We start from the raw sequence: 17,805 nt of genomic DNA, 5'->3' as shown, positions 1-17,805 counted from the left end.
TGTTGCATGGAACATGGTGGCCTTCAATTTAACACTGTCATACTGTAGCTGCAAGGCACAAACTTCAAGGAAAGAGGAATTTTGTTAATAAATAGTCTCAGTCTGCTGGAGCAGGCCGAATATAGGTCAGAGACTGCTCTAAGCTTTCTATTTTATCACAGCTGAAGATGTACTGGTGTACTATTATAGCAATTAAGCTAATGATTTGAAGAGGGCTTCCGTGCTTCTCAACACAGTGGGCACAGACAGACAGTAGTTGTCATGAATTCACAATGAATATGTATATAAGCATTACACCCAAACATTATTACATATATATATATATATATATATATATATATATATATATATATATATATATATATATATATATATAGTTTAAAAGTGAGCTGACTTGAGTCTTCTATCCATTATAGCAGTCGTTACCATGTTAATGGAGACCATCTCGGATGGGACTGTGGTTTGGGCAAGGACTCAGTAAGGACCAGAGCCAGCATCCCCAAAAGCAGTGATGACTGAGTGTTATGTAGAGTTTGAAAATTGTTTTGAATATATAACTGGTAGGCTTACAATGACCTTGGTCAGGTGGTCAGGGAGCTCCTTGTATGAGGCAGAGATAGAATAGAATAGAATAGAATTCAACTTTATTGTCATTGCATCCGTCACAAGTACAAGGCAACGAAATGCAGTTTGCATCCATCCAGAAGTGCTTTAGCCATGATATAGATATATTACAAAATATATATTAGCAATAATATATGTATATAGATATATTACAAAAATGGGTCTGTTAAAGGTATGAGGGTACAAAAATGGGTCTACTATGGGTATGTTACAATGTACACGGTATGAATATATGTTATGAATATGCTATAACTATAAGTATGCACAGGCTGTAGTGGGTATACAAGCTATCTGCAGGCTATAAACAGGATATAAATATGAAGCTATACAGAAATATGAAATATAAAGCTATACAAAAATATGCAAGTTATAAACAGTTATAAACAGTTGTAGAATTATAATTATCATATTGTACAGCAACACGTTCTCACTCCCAAAGCGTCACATTTTAGGCTGGGTGACAAATCGTCAACATATTACGTCTTCGGCTACCCACCACGTTCCTAAATGACGACCTCGGAAAAATGAGGAAATATGAGAACCGTATGGACTCAATCTACACATGTTCGCTCTTTTTCTTCAAATCGCTTAGAAACACGCTATTTAACATAATTAAAGTCATGGTTAAGGTCAGGAAAAAGGTTATGGTTAGGGCTAGGGATAAGGTTAGGTTTAGGGCTGGAATACAGGGCTGGAACGTCTATTACCGCGGGAGCGTCATTGCACTGGATTTCGGCCATAACCCGCCACGTACCATAAGAACGCAGAAGGTCTCCTTTCGCGTTCCTCAGGAACGCCGCGGGACGTGACAAAACGTCGGCATGTTACGCCTCGGGAGTGAGAACGGGCTGTGTACAGAATGATTGTTTATACAGAATCATACAGTAGTGCAGTTAAGATAAGTGAGATATGTGGCTAATTTCTACAGAGGCTATATAAAGTGCTAGTGGTTGTGTGTATGTTCAGTCCATGAGTTTAACGTGGGTCAGATGTCAGGAGGCAGAGTTCAGGAGTCTGACAGCTGTGGGGAAGAAGCTGTTCCGGTACCTGGTGGTCTTAGTCCGGAGCCTCCTGTAGCGCCTCCCAGAGGGCAGGAGGGTGAAGAGTCCATGTGATGGGTGACTGGGGTCTTTGATGATTTTCCCAGCCCTTTTCAGACACCGCCTCCTGTAGATGTCATTTATGGCAGGAAGTGGTGCTCTGGCGATGCGCTGGGCAGTTTTCACGACCCTCTGCAACGCCTTCCGGTCTGAGACAGAGCAGTTCCCGTACCAGACTGTTATACAGTTGGCCAGGATGCTCTCGATGGTGCAGTGATAGAAGTTCACCAGGGTGTCTGAGGACAGGTGGTTCTTCCTCAGAGTCCTCAGGAAGAAGAGGCGCTGGTGAGCCTTCTTGACCAGCTTGGAGCAGTTGGTCGTCCAGATGAGATGTGGACTCCCAGGAATTTGAAGTGTGCTAGGACCAGCTGCTCTAAGCACTTTGTAATGATGGGGGTGAGGGCTAGTGGCCGGTAGTCGTTGAGGCTTGGTGTGTTGGAATTTTTGGGTATGGGGACGATGGAGGTGGATTTTAAGCAGGCCGGTATCACAGCGTGGGCCAAGGACAGGTTGAATATGTCTGTCAGGACTCCTGCAAGCTCCCCAGAACACGCTCTGAGAACACGCCCGGGGATGCCATCAGGACCTGCAGCCTTGTGGACATTAATCCTGCTTAGCACCGCTCCTACATCGGTGGGGGAGAGAGTCAGTGGGTGGTGGTCCGGCGTCACATCTGCTCTGGTTGTAGTTGTTGGATTCCCTTGCTCAAAACGAGCATAAAAGTTTTTGAGCTCGTTGAGGAAGGAGACATGAGAGGATGCGGGGGAGGGTTTGGTGGTCCTGTAGTCTGTAATGGTCTGGAGTCCTTGCCACATGCGTCGGGGGTTGGAGTTGGAGAAGTGTTCTTCTACCTTCTTTTTGTAGTGGTGTTTGGCTTTTTTTATACCCTTCTTTAGCTTAGCCCTGGCTGTACTGTAGGTGTGTGCATCTCCTGACCTAAAGGCGGTGTTGCGGGCCTTCAGGAGGAGACGAACATCCCGGTTCATCCAAGGCCTCTGGTTGGAGTACATGGTGATCCGTTTCTGGGTGGTGACACTGTCTGTAGTTTTGGAGATGTAATCCAGTACAGATGAGGCGTACTGGTCCAAGTCTGTGTGGGTGAACGTATTCCAGTCTGTGTTTTTGAATCTGTCCTGGAGCACTGTGTCTGTCCCCTCTGGCCACACTTTAATTGTCCTCACAGCAGGTTTCACACGTTGGATGAGTGGTGAATACCTAGGTGTGAGGAACAGGGAGAGATGGTCCGATTGTCCAATGTGGGGGAGGGGTGTTGCTTTGTAGGCTCCAGCCAGGTTGGAATAAACATGGTCTAAAGTCTTGTCCCCTCGGGTGTGGCAGGAGACATGTTGGTGGAATCTGGGGAGGACTGTCTTTAAGTTGGTGTGGTTGAAGTCGCCAGCAACAATAAAAGCAGCCCTTTAGTCAGGTGTTTGTTAATGGCTGCATAAAGTTCTTTCATGGCCAACCAAGCATTAGCGTCAGGGGGGATATGCACTGCAGTGAGTATGATAGAGGTGAGTTCTCTGGTGAGATAATAAGATCTGGATTTGACCATTAAAAACTGCATTAGGTGAGCAGTGACTCTCAGTGGTAGTGGAGTTCATCACCAAGCATTGTTAATATAAATGCACAAACCTCCACCTCTGGTCATTGCCGGAGTCATACGCTAGCCTGTCGGCTTGGTGTGTGTAGCGTCCTGCTAACTCAATAGCATTGAGTTAACAGCTTTTGTTCAACCATGTTTCAGTGAAAAACATAACATTTGAGTCCATAATCCGTCTGTTGTTGGTGATGGAGAACCGTATCTCATCCATTTTGTTTGCCAGAGAACGGACATTGGCGAGGAAAATGGTGGGTAAAGGCAGCCGGTGTGGTGTTAGCTTTAGCCTAGCCTGTAGCCCTCCATACTCATACAGAAAAAATGTTGGGAAAAGCGATCAGGAAAAATTCGGGACAATGAAAAAAGTTGAAGTTTTGAGAGAAACTGAATGAGGAAGCAACCTGGCCATACCTAGTGGTAAACAGAGGATATGAAGGGGAAGCATGATGACATTTTTAAAGCTGTTGGTAATGGGCTCGAGACGGCTCAGGAGTAACTTTCTGTTGACATACAATACGGAAAGGGGGTGCCCTGACTGGTTACTTCTTACTTCTTTGGGGAATGTGAGGCAAACATTTGAAGATTAAGTGAAGGTCATTGATGTAGAGGTGATGATCTGAAATTTGTAATTTGGTCAAATTACAAAGATCGAGAGAAGTTGAAGGGAGCTTCTGATGAGTTTTTCAATGAGTAGTGATAGCTGAGGTAACGTGGAGAAATAAGCAAGGGGAATCTGTGAGACATTTTGAAGAAGAAATGCAACTAAGGTAAGATTTTATTGTGGGGATTTTGATAGAAAGGATTTGATGTGTATTTGAGGAAAAAACTAGGCAATGTAATGATCTTGAAGGATGGAAAGAGTAGGTTGAAACAGGAACGAAAGGAATGAAATGAATTCCAAGAGGTTCAGTCAGTGGGCAAAGTGCTGTGAGTAAGGCTGTTAATGATGGCTTCCTGAGATTAAGCTAATGACCTCTGCAAAGCTAGGGTTTAAATCTTAAATATTAGGGGTGAATATTAAAGTACTTGGATTGTGTCTAATTCTGCATGTGGGGCAAGGAAATGGCCTGGAATGTGGTCTGCTCTGAGTAAGAATTGGTGGGTGACCGACAGCCACGTAAAGTGATGCATGAAGGACATGATAGATGGGGAGTTGCTTCAGCCTTTGCTAATAATGCAAATTATGTGTAGTGAATAAGGATTAATCTTTTTGACCATTTGTTCCCCCACAGCGATAAGTACTGGGTCGTTCCCTAAATGGCTGAAGATGATGGGAAATAGTTTTTGAGCTACTGTGAAAATTTGGACGGCCAATTAGATGAGAACGACTTTATCACCATAATAACCTACAGAAACTATTGAAAAAGCAACATCTTTGTAGAGCTGAATGTCATCAGCAGGACAGCTGATCATCATAAAAGAAAGGGCGATTGGGGCGATCGTGGCTCAAGACTTGGGAGTTTGCCTTATAATCAGAAGGTTGCCGGTTCGAGCCCAGGCTTGGACAGTCTCGGTCGTTGTGTCCTTGGGCGAAACACTTCACCCGTTGCCTACTGGTGGTGGTCAGAGGGCCCACGTGGCGCCAGTGTCCGGCAGCCTCGCCTCTGTCAGTGCGCCCCAGGGTGGCTGTGGCTACAATGTAGCTGCCATCACCAGTGTGTGAATGGGTGGATGACTGGTTGTGTAAAGCGCTTTGGGGTCCTTAGGGACTAGTAAAGCGCTATACAAATACAGGCCATTTACCATTTACCAAAGTGATGCCATTCCACTTGGCAAAGACATGATGCCACATTCCAAGAAGAGCTTTACAGAATTATTGTGATTATGTACAGAACGCAGGAAAGCAGCTGCTGTTTGGTGCAAGAGTGAGCAAGTCAAAAGTTTTTGGGGGGTTTAATGTCACTGAGTTTCTCCAAGGGCATAGAAGCCTGAAACCAAATAGTGTTGAGGGTCATGCCAAGACACAACAGGGATGTCCAAGGGCCTTCTGTTTTGTCTTCTGACAAGAGATTGCTTAATTAAGTGAAAACTGACTTCAGGGTGGTTAACCCATGCGCTGGAGGTGATGTGGGAGGAGATAAATCCAGGCTGATTAAAACTCGAAAATCATCAGATGGACTAGATATGATTTGATATACCTTTATTAGTCCCACAAGGGAAATTTCATAAATTAGATATGGCAACATCTGGTTGTTGTCTTGTTGGTAATTATCCAGCACAAGGCTTTGGAAAGACAGCTGAACATTTTGGGGCTGCTGTCTTTCCAAATGTAAGCCCAACGCTAAAATAGCAAACTGCCTTCCATTTGATTCTAAAGAGGAACCTGAATTCAGGGTGGATTGGCAGGACTTTGAAGGCGCTTGTAATTTTGACTAGCGTGACCTACGAGTATTTGTATTTCAGGGAAAAGTCATCTCTAGGAATTAAGTTATTATTGTTTGGGATGAGTCTGATATCTATTATATATTTTTTTGGTTGCAGTGCCTAATAAACTGATGAGAAAAGGCGATTAAGGAAAGGCCTAATCATGAATCCCTCGTAAACGTCTTTCATCATGAAAAACCTTTTATTAAAAAATTGATGAAATATGGTTTTGGAAAGTTTTTTAAGGCTTCTTTCGTTGGTTGAATACTAATAGTAAGTTGTAATTGCTTAGTGGGAATGTGTGGGTGGGCTGGGCAGAAATGGCCACTGGAATGAAAGTAGCAAAACTTTGACACTGAGCATCCAAAGTTGTTGAAATTACTGCAAATTGTGCAGTCTCCGAAGTGCATGGTGGATGTAACATTCTGATCTATACTTTGTTACAGTAGCATGCTATCTTGCTAGCATGCTAACAATATGGGTTCAGGAGTTTGGGGAGGGCACTTGGAGCTAAGTGAGCTTTTGTGTAGGATAATGCAAGCTGTAGTTGGATGGAGGACTGAAAAACTGGAATCTGGGTGTCAAATATGGTAGCAGAGGAAAGCTGTAATGGAGGAATGGTTAAGAATGGAACTGATATTGTGGTGCCAACAGCACAGACTGAATTAGAGGTAAGAGGCAGCTGCATGGAATGGTAGATAGCATTTTGGCAGCTTGGTGGAGGGGAGAGGGAATCTTTTTCTGTTAACTAAACTTGCTTCAGGTTGCTTATGAAGCTGCAAGGCATGCTCTGCTTTTGCCTCTACCTGGAAGAGGATCAGTTTTATTTGTTGTTTGGAACGAGAGTTTTGAGATGCTAAGAATATCTGGAAGAGTTTTGCCTTGTTATTGGAGTTAAAGCTAACAACTCTCTCTTTTAGAGCACGTTAAAGCCAGGCTACGGGACAGTCAAAAATTCTCGATGGCTAATTATTTTCAGGAGACCTGAATGGAGAAACTTCTGAACCCAACGCTGAGATGAACTTGAGTTTCAGGAGAGTTTTATGTAGTGAATCATATATTTCTTTTCATAATTTTGCATGAATTAGTCTGATAATGGAAATACTTGAAAAGTATTCTAACTACAAGTTGGGCAAATTTATCTGTAGGAAGACTCAAATGTATGCCTTGTGTACCTTGTATGAAAGCTACTTAGCTATTATAATGGGCCACAATACTGTGGTTCAGGATTGAACCCATTAGTTTAGAGTCAGTTATTTGTGTGTGTGGTACAGGAATGAATAGGGATGAGTGTTGTAGGAATGTATGTTGTATACGTAAATATACAAAAACAAATAATGTATGTATGTTGTATAATTATGGATGAATGGAGTCCATAAATGCAAATGCGAATTCTTACCTTACCTATGTTTACAGCTAACACACATGACCATTCCAACAACGCATGCTGCTCCACTCCGTATGCATAAACTTGAGGACCAGCAGTTCAGTGATGTCATTTAACTCTAGAAAGAAGAAAACATACAGAGGGTTTAGATTCAACTGATGGCACAACAGAAAATTAATGAGACAAAAGATCTGTTAAAGTGCATTCTTGGTCATTCATGTCCTGCATGATCAGCATTTCAAGTCTTTAATTAAAATTATGCAATCTCCAATAAAACTAAAGCTGCTCTCAGACATCAATGCCAGGAAATGATGGGAAGATCAGGGTTTAGACATTGTTCAAAAGTCTCACAGCTAACAGGACAAGGGTTCATGTGTCCAGCATATATGAGGTCGGACACTCGTTGTGAATTCTCCTGCTCTGTTCTCAATTGAGGTCATCCAGACACTACACTGACTTTCTAGTAGGGAACCCCCAGAGAACCTGTTAAATGTGTTAAAATGAAAGTATTTAATGACCTGAACTGACTGCATTTGATGCATAAAGCAAATGCATGTCGAATATCACCTAGAAAAGTTTGGACCGCATTGCATATGTGATTATATTTTATAATTGGCTCCCTCTAGACTTCCATATGTGAACCAAATGTTTACCATCCAGCTTAAAATAAGATAAATGCCTTTTTCATTAGCATTTTTTGTGTGCTTTTGGTGAGATTCATTAACAGAAGTGCTTTATGTTTGAGGACTAGTCCATATGGATGATTGCAAAAACAAATGCTTTATAGAAGACTTTCATCATGTGTACTTGGGTGTTTTAATGGCTCCTTCAACTGTTTTCTGCAGTCTAGGCCCCACAGCTTTCAATCTACACAGATATCCTGACAACACAGCCATCCACTCTGTATGCTTTTATTTTCCTCTTCTCTTTAGGCCTCTCTTCATGAGGCATATCCTCTGCTGGTTAATCACAAGTCTTTAGACATCATTAATCCTTGATTAAAGAAGATCAATCCCAGTCTGAGATCAAAGGTTATGCCAGCTAATTAACACATCAGAACAGGACTAATACGGTCATGTTTGAACAGCATGTCATTGATACAGACAAGCTAATTTTCTATACACATCAAGCTGGAAAGCAATGACTCCACCTCACCAACATTTGCAGCCCCATTTGAAGCCTAATTAAGCTCATGGTTGAGAATAGCCACAGATGTGAAATGATATAACATAAAGGTGTCAGTCTAGCAGTGACGAAAGGTTTAATCACCATCACATGACTGTTTGCCCTTTCATGGTAAATGGACTGGTTTTTATATAGCGCTTTTCTACTCTGTCTGAACACTCAAAGCGCTTTATACAACTAATTCATTCACCCAATCACACCCATTCACACAAGCACTTCTAAGCTTAAGTGCTAAGTATCTAACATTCATACACATCATGGGGTTAGTATCTTGCCCAAGGATATTTGGCATGCAGCCTGGGATCGAACCACCGACCTTCTGGTTAGTGGCTGATCTGCTCTGCTCCCCTTTCAGCCCTTTCAGCTTCAGCAGCATGGTTTAGATGGAGATTCTGAGGCTTACCATGCACTGGACATCTCCCCTAAAAAAGACTGCGCTTTTGGAGGAGAGAATGAAACAAATGGAGCTTGATAATCTCTGTCAACAGTTTGAAGAGGACTCAGGCTGATTTGGAATATCAGCAACTTTAGACCAAGGTGAGAGAACCTCAATGAATGGAGGAGGAGGCACCACAGGCCAGGGAGACCTTAATTAAGCGCTTTGACAGGAGTCACCGTTTAAAGGAAGCAGAGAAAGAGTTGGAAAGAGCCAAACTTGTTACTTCTCTCCTCAAGTCAGAGATGAGCGATATCTCACCAGAAATGCCACAATTTTTACAGACAGCTTCCGTACGCTAGCTTCACCTTCCCAAATAAGGACAGGGCATGCTCAAATCGCTATGAGTGTCCCCCAGTTTACCATAATGTTCCTACCAATACTGCTAAATGGGGACATCTGTCCCAACACCTGCCGCTGGGCCACTGGCATTATTCATGAGAGGTACCCCTGCGGCCTCTGCACAACACCCACTGGGTCCTGAAGTTATTTCTCCAGGGAGGTCAGCTGTGGCTGCATCTTCAGCTACTCGGTCACCTGGCTTGGCAAGGCAAATCGACTCTGGACCTTTGGTTTCCATCTCCACATTCGCGAGCATAGCACCAGTCCCACCAGTGGCTCAGTCTGTTCAGTTCAGTTCAGGCCAGCCTTCAATCACCCCTACTCTTCAAACACTGCCGGTTAATGCTGTCTATCCCTCCATACTAGTCATATTCCATCCGCTGGACCAGAACTTCTAATTGCTTCTGTTTATTCATTCCCAGACCTACATTACCGGTATTTGAAAGTGGAAGGGAGAGTGATTTTGCTCTACTCAAGATGGCATTGGACGACCTGCTGAGTAGTCACACCCACCTTGGTGAGCAGTATAAGTATCAGGTGTTGCTTAGCCAGGCATTTAATACTCCCTAGTGCTTTACAAATGGAAAACACAACTTGAACTTCCGGCTTGAGTGAACGCTGGCGCATCGGGCTGTCGCTACTCACCGGTACATTTTCGATTATTTGGATTCAGATTTGAATGAAAAGGGGCATTCACACTCAGGACCAGATCAATCTCTGCCAGGGATAGATTTGTAACAATTTTCCTCAACGTCTGCTATTTCAGCTGAATGTGCTCTGACATCTTATTCCCAGTGAGCTGCACTAGCTTAACTGTTTGAGCTATTTTAGACTACCCGTTCATCGCTCCGGCCGGCTCGGCTCCTTTTTCTCCACATCATCCAAGATGTGGGCCAAGATGTTTTTGAGCTGGTCGGCACTATTGTGGATTCTCCTGATGCTCGTCTACCATCCTATGGCTGGACTGCTCCGCTATACGGCCACTGAGCTCCTGCGCCTTCGCGGTCAGCTGTCGCTCCCTTCGCCGGCAGAGCTCCACTACAACCCGGACATCACTTTCCAGCCTTGTTGGAGATACATCCATTGTGGGTCCCGCAGGATTTTCTTCTACTCTAGTGCAATTAAATCGATTTGGTCTGCTACTCGCCACCCTCGCAGGAACCCTGATCAGGCTGTCAACCACTGATCTCTAGCCCACCTGACCAGGGCACAGACCGCGATTAGCAAAAAATAAAATACTCCACTCAACTTCGGTCTTCTAAACATCCGCTCTCTGACAAATAAGAGACCTCTCATCCAAGACCTCCTATCTGATTGTAAGTTTGACTTTTTCTGTTTAACCGAAACCTGGCAACAACCTGATGACTTTTCTGAGTGAAATGAATCTACTCCTCCGGGGTTTGTTTACTTTTCTAAGCCTCGCTGCTCAGGTTGTGGGGGTGGTCTTGCGATCATTTTTCGCCAGCATTTGAAAGTCCTGCCACTGGTTGTTGATACCTTTAGTTCCCTTGAGCGCCTTACATGTGAGCTGACTGGACCCATTCCCACTATCATAGCTACTGTATACCCCCCCCTTCCCCCAAACCTAACCCTGCCTTCCTCAGTGACTTTGCTAATCTACTCCCCCATCTTTCATCTCGCTCCCCAAATGTTATCTTGGTGGGAGATTTCAACGTTCATATGGATAATAATGACCTTCTGGTCACCAGAGACTTTTCCTCCTGTCTCGACGGCTTTGGTTTTAAACAATTTATTGACTTTCCCACTCACTCCAAAGGACACACCTTGGACCTGATCTGCTGTTCTGGTCTTACTCCCTCAAATCTTTCTGCTTCTGAAATTCCTATAACGACCATTTCCTCCTTTCATTTAACCTCACTCTCAGCTGCTCTTCTACCAAACCAACCCGTCTCATCTCGTTCTGCAACATCAAGAACATTGATATGGACATTCTCACTACCAGATTGGACAATATTCAGATTCCGGACTTCTATTCTACTCCTGATGATTTGTTGTTATATTATACTAATTGTTTACTCCATGTCCTTGATTCTCTGGCTCCTGTAAAAGCTCACTCTGTTTCCTTCACTCGCTCTGCTCCCTTATTTACCTCTGACCACCGAGCATTGAGCATTGAAGGCCAAAGGTCGGCAGCTAGAGCGCAGATACAAGAAATCTGATTTAACTGTTGATGCAGAAATCTACAAATTCCATGTACTTCAGTATAAAGACTCCATCAACAAGGCCAAACAAAGTTTCTACTCAGGTATTATCAGTTCTTATGAGGGTAACGCAAGGATTTTGTTTTCAGTTCTCAAAAACATGCTTTACCACACTTCTATTCTTGTTCAACAAATGTTGTGTCTACCCCCTCTCCAGAACCTTTTCTCTATTTTGAGCTGTTTTCCACTTTCCATCTTCCTTATTTATCTGCTATTTCTGAGTTTATATGTAGGTCAAAGCCTGCCACATGTCATCTTGACCCTGTGTCTACAGGGAAATCCTGCCTCTCTTGCTTACTCCCACTCATCTCTGCTATCATCCAGTCTTTCTTTATTCTTTTCTTTACTCTCAAGAAACTGTATAAGACACTCGCTAACCAGTATGACAATTGTTATCCGGGATCTCTGGAAACAAGACCTTGGCTGGGATGACCAGATTAAACCGCAGCACTTTCTCAACCAGTGGTTGACCTGACAGAGGGAACTTGCTCATCTTCCGCACCTACACATTCCCTGACAATACTCATGGACAACATGGACAACTTCATGTATTCTGTGATGCATCAGAGAGGGCCTATGGATCTGTTGCACTTTGGTACATGAAAAAGGAAAGACCATCTCTGAATGAAGGAAGGGGCCTAAGGGTACATCTTTTGCCATCTTACAATGCTGTGATTGCAGCCATTAACCAACTCTCTGTGAATGTCTTTGATCATTGATCAATGGTGTTTGATCAGTGGTCATGAGAATTTGCATATTAATGATCAAGGAACTGACCTCACAGCCCATTGTTCATTCAGTGGGCTGGTTTCAGTCATTGTGCAAATGTACTGTTTATAAGGTAATGCTACGTCCATATAAACAGAATCACACACACACAACATTTTGGTGCAGAATGCAATGCATAATCTAGGAAGAATACTACAAATAAATTAAGTTATAAATAATACAAAATAAATAATTCATGTGATGAAACTATGTCTTTATATTATCATGTTAGCCATTCTTTGTATAATGTTGGGTGCTAAAATTTTAGGGTTCTTCTGTCTCTCCATGTGATCAGATAATGAACATGCTGTGTCACTCTGTGGAGAATGCAATGTTGTTGAACATTTCAACAGTTGTGGAGTTGTGGAAGACTGCCAGCAACTTTAAAAAGGTAAGAAAGAATCACCCGCAGATAAGACATTTAGCTAAAAATGACACAAGATGCTGTGGTCAGAGCTAAAAACGTTATTGAAATTAAAAAAAATAGCAGAAACTTTAAAAAAGCAGTGTCCTGGTCCTGCGTCTATGACCTAAGGTTTTGAGTTCTACTCAGGAGTTTTCTAGTTTACTTATATTATAGTTCTGTATTTTATATTTGTTGTTTTCAGGCTTGTTATTATGTGGTTAAATTGGTGTTTCCTGTCTTCTTATGTCTAGTTTCCTGTGTTAGTTATTGTTGTCTTGCTTTGAAGTCAGTTTTGTCGCTATTTTAATTGTCTGCTACTTCTGTCATGTGTCTGTGTTGTCCATGATGTAGATTTATGAATGTCAAGTTTGGTGTCACTCTCTCGCTCTCTGTCTCTTTGCCTCTGTCTCCCCTGTCCTCGGCTCTCTAGCATTCGCTCGTGTCTCTAGCTCCCTGGCTCTGTCTGCCATGTTTGTGCTTTTGTCTTCTCTGGTCAAGTTGTGTGTCTTAATGTGCTCCTGTGTCTGTTACTTCCTGTTTTACTTTGATAGTCTCCTGCCTCATGTGTACGATGTTCAATTTTGCTTCCCTTGTCTCATTAACCTGGATTTGTTCCCTCACTATCCTGTGTTTACATATTGTCTGAATTTCCCTCTGCTCTTGCTCGCGTCATCCATCTAGCTGTTTGCCTGTGTGTCTTGAGCCGAGTAGTTCCAGGTTACAATTGAATTTGAGTTTTTTGTATCTTGTGTTCAATTCAATTTCAATTAAATTCAATTTTATTTATATAGCGCCAAATCACAACAAATGTCGCCTCAAGGCGCTTCATAGATAGTGTTTTGGGAGAGCTCAGCAATAAAGCTGTTTTGGACTTACCCTTGTGATTTTTGGAGACCTGTGTTTGGGTCCTAATCTCCCTGCCACACATCCGATTATGACAAACAGAAAAGAAAAGCCAGCAGATAAACTAAAGCATAACAAAATTAAGCTAAAAATTGCAATAACTGGAATAATAAGAACTGTCTCCTCCTGAACAGCACCAACACCAAGAAACTGCTAATGAAGTTCAGGAGACCTAAAATACTGTGCCGGTCAATCTGGATAGACAGAGAGCAGATAGACACTGTGCAGAGTAGATGAGGAGGAAGCTAACCAATATATATATTGATATTTTGCTATATTATGCAATATATACAGTGTTGGGGAGTAACGGAATACATGTACCGCCGTTACGTATTTAAAATACAAAATATGAGTAACTGTATTCCGTTACAGTTACCGTTTAAAAAGGTGGTATTTAGAATACAGTTACTTTGTTGAAATAAATGGATTACACGGCGGTACTTCCCTGTTTCATATTGTGGCGGGTCAGGACTGTTTGGGTTTTGTTTGACAGCTACATTCTGTTGTTCCAGGGTGACCTCTCTCTCTGCGTGTTTCCTGGGTGAGAGAGGCCTTTTTGTTGTTGTTGTGCTAAGCTAACAGGCAGAATGCTACAGGTATAGCTCTAAAGAATGTAGCATCATGGGCAGTGTAGTCCGTGCTGCAGGGAGAATGGACTGCCATACCCGTTATGTGTCTGTGAGCGAGGGAGGGAGAAAAAGGAAAAGTACGAGCTGTCATGGAGCAAAAACGGGAGCTGGAAGCATGTAAATATAATAATAACCACTGCAGCCAAGAAGAGTGCCTGACGAGCCCAGTTGTAAGTAAGCTATTAAGACTCGACTGTACACCGTGTTCGTGTTTTCCTCCGAAACAATAAGTTCCGTTGGAGCAGCCTTTCAACGCCTCTCTCTGTCTCTCGCTAGCAAAGTTGACCCAGACAACAAAGTAAAGCTAGTTTTCGGCTACGAGCCCGAAACAGAACCCACCCACTATCAGTCAGAGGTCCCTTTACTACGGTTCGGAGCCGCGGACCTTCAGTAACAGTAATAAATCACAGCAATAGTACATTCATGTAGTTGTAAACAGCATGATAATATATTAAGTAATCCAAAGTATTCCGTTACGTTACTCTCATTGAGCAACGTAACGGAATACGTTACAGAATACATTTTGGGGCATGTAATCTGTAATCTGTAATGGAATACATTTTAAAAGTAACCTTCCCAACACTGAATATATATAAAATATTTGAAATATTCAAAGCTGAACTTGGTGAATGAGCTTAATTGCAAAAGATTTTCAAAATATCAGCCACCTTAAGTGTGAAAAAAAAAACAAACCCAGAAAAATATGCTAAATAAAGCCAACAAAGTATCTAAACTGAGCATTTTCAAAACAAAACAACACAAAAAGATGCAAAATCTGGAACTGAAGCTCATCAAGATGAAGAAGAACTGAAACAAGTGCTGAACGAGTGAAAAAGGCCTGAAATAAACTCAGCCTGAATCTATCAACTCTAAACAGGCAGTTTCTGATTGGTGGCAGCTTGTGAACACCCCTCTGACACAAACGCACACGCGCATACATCTCCACCAAACAATGTTTACAAGTATGGACACACACACGCACCATGGAGTGAACAGTGATTGTGAGAGTGTTGCCTCTGTGTTTCAATGCCCATCAAGTCTGAATCCATGTCTGCCTTCTATACAGTCGTTGGTGTGAATCTACTGAATTTGAATCCACCAATCAGAAGCAGCTTGTTTACTTTTTCGCACCAAAACAACTGTGGCTTCTTCATTTAGGAGATGGGACGACTGGAAAACGTGTCCGGATAGAGACTTCATGGTTTGAGTGAAATTTGTATCGCTTCCCTTTAACTCCCACATCAATCAACATTTTCTGAATCAAAACATATAATTTGTGTTGGACGAGTGAAAATTGAGCGAGTAAGAAGAATTTATTTGGACATGAGGAACAGATTCAGAGAGAGTTGTGCACTCTAGCTTAACTGCAGAGAAAACATAGCAAATCATGTGTTTTATAAAAAATCATCATGTTGCGACAAAAAACCTGAGCAGGGATTTTATGAAAACGGTAAAAGATACGCAAAAGCTGAATTATGCCATAATAGCCAAATGGTTTGAGAGCATTTTGAGTTTAAATAGTGCTTCTAAGTGAAAGGATGTGGAAATAGTGACGTTTAAAAAACAGCCACTGCTTTCCATAACGGGGGCAGAAAATCCATAAAAAGCTGAATGTTTTCAGAAATAGCAGAAAATATGAGCAGAAAGAGCAGAAGTAGCAAAATACTGTAAAACTATGCATGCAGGAGGAGTTAAAGGGCCCAAAACATACAAAAGCTACTTGAGGACGAATAGTACTAAAGAATAAAGAGAAACAGGAACACAAAAGTGTGAATGCATTCATACGATTGTGTTCCTGTTTCTCAACTAGACAAACAGCTATTTCCTGTGAAAATGCAGCGTGAATTCAGTAATTTATAATAAAATAAAACCTTTTCAGCTGAAAACTGCTGAAGAAGCTGAAGTTACCGCTAAACAATGTGTTCAACTGTGAGAAATTGTCAGAAAAGTGGGAAAGAACAGCCAGCATATAAACGAAAGCATCACAAAATTCAGTGAGTGGAGTAAAAAGAACTGAACAGCACCAACACCAAGGAGCTGCTAATGGGGTTCATGAGCAGTCTGCATAGATACAGAGTGCAGAACAGATGAGGAGGAAGTTATATATTGATATATTATGCAATATATATAAAATATTTTAAATATTCAAAGCTGAACTTGAGGAATAAGTTTCATTTAATTGAATAAGCTTTTCAAAATATCAGCCATCTTAAGTGTGAAAACCAAGAGCACCCCCGTCCACAAAAATGCTAAATAAAGCCAACAAAGCACCTAAACTGAGCATCATTTGGTGACATTTTATTTTTCAAATGAAAAAAAAAAAGATGCAAAATCCAGAGCTGAAGCTCATCAAGATGAAGAAGAACTGAAACAAATGCTGATCGAGAGAAAAAGACCTAAAATAAACTCAGTGTGACTCTATAAACGCTGTAAACAGCAAGCAGTTTCTGATTCAGGGCGGCTAAACACCCCTCTGACACACACACACACACACACACACACACACACACACACACACACACACACACCATGGAGTGAACAGTGACTGTGAGAGTATGGTCTCATGGCCTCTGTGTTTCAAGCACTCTGAAGTCCGCAGGTCTGTACTTGCTTCCTTGCTAGTCTGTACCTTGATATCATCACAGCTCCGCTCCAGTGTTTTTTCTGCCATGCCCCCTAAATTTAACTTTGATTAATATTTGCAATGGAAATCACATGATATCCAAAAAGTTGTTAAATTAATACAAAATTTAAGTAGAAAATTTGCTAAGGAAAAAAACTCTTTTAAGCACTTTGGCAAAATTTGCTTTTACATACGATCTATTTCATAATGTCTAATAAGCTTCATACAGTTAAGCACAATTAAGCGCGTCATGGACTAAAGTAAAACAGTATGTCGAATGTGCCACGCAATGCTCAATTACATGGGTGGGAACTAGTGTGTTAGCGCAGTTAGCTTGTTAACGTGTTGACGCCGTCCAGCCCCACGCACGGGGCGATCTGTGGTAGCTCGTTAACGGAGATTTGCCGTGTTGTGGCGTTAACGTCATTTCAGATTAACGCTGACAGCACTAGTGGGAACACAACGAATATGACGATATTGAACCGTTCGATACAGTGCTTTCGGTTCATACGCATATGTATCGAACAATACAAAATTTTTAATTTATTTTATCAACTTTCCTTCTGACGGTGCTGTCTGTGTTGAGCGCTCAGTGGATCTGCGCTCGACAGTGCAGCCTAGGCGGAGTAGTCGAACACAGATTCACTGAGCGCAGGGCAAGCTAGCAAGACAGAAGCTAAGCTCTCCTTGCAACATGGCAAATTGAACCTCCCCCACCCTCATTCAGATCTGGCCTTTGGAACTATTTTGGTTTTCATGTGACGTATGACCCTGAAGGTAAGCGCGTCATGGACTAAAGTAAAACAGTATGTTGGATGTGCCAGCAATGCTCAATTACATTGGTGGGAACTAGTGCGTTAGCGCAGTTAGCTCGTTAACGTGTTGACGCTGTCCAGCCCCATGCACGGGGCGATCCGCACTAGCTCGTTAACGGAGATTTGCCGTGTTGTGGCGTTAACGTCATTTCAGATTAACGCTGACAGCACTAGTGGGAACACAACGAATATGACTGCACATTTACTCCGACATCATCCTAGTGCAAAGACAAGTGGAAGCAGACAAAAACAACAAGCACGCATGCTACAAACTTTACCCGAGTCATTTAGACAGCCGTTAGCACATGATTCTCCTTATGGGGACCTGATATGTTTAATATGCTGCTGAGAATATAGCCCAGAAGAAGCGTATAGTATAGCTTTTATTTTGGAAAGAGACA

The 17,805-nt window shown here is 42.2% G+C and overlaps 1 protein-coding gene across 3 annotated transcripts in view; it reads right to left on the bottom strand.

Moving 5' to 3' along the window:
- b3gat1b (beta-1,3-glucuronyltransferase 1 (glucuronosyltransferase P) b) overlaps positions 1-17,805 on the bottom strand; it is a 50,461-nt gene that overhangs the window by 11,379 nt on the left and 21,277 nt on the right. For 2 of the 3 annotated variants that reach the window (XM_085174899.1, XM_085174900.1), the window contains one exon: positions 7,093-7,193. The gene's annotated coding sequence lies outside the window, so the exon portion shown is untranslated. Of the gene's footprint in view, positions 1-7,087; positions 7,194-17,805 lie in introns of all 3 variants that reach the window. The other variant, XM_085174901.1, reaches the window with a different exon arrangement.

The sequence above is a fragment of the Neolamprologus multifasciatus genome, chromosome 10 (genome assembly GCF_963576455.1).
Source record: "Neolamprologus multifasciatus chromosome 10, fNeoMul1.2, whole genome shotgun sequence".
Taxonomy (NCBI): domain Eukaryota; kingdom Metazoa; phylum Chordata; class Actinopteri; order Cichliformes; family Cichlidae; genus Neolamprologus; species Neolamprologus multifasciatus.
The sequence above is the reverse complement of the archived record's forward strand: the minus strand, read 5'-3'. Positions and strand labels throughout refer to the sequence as shown.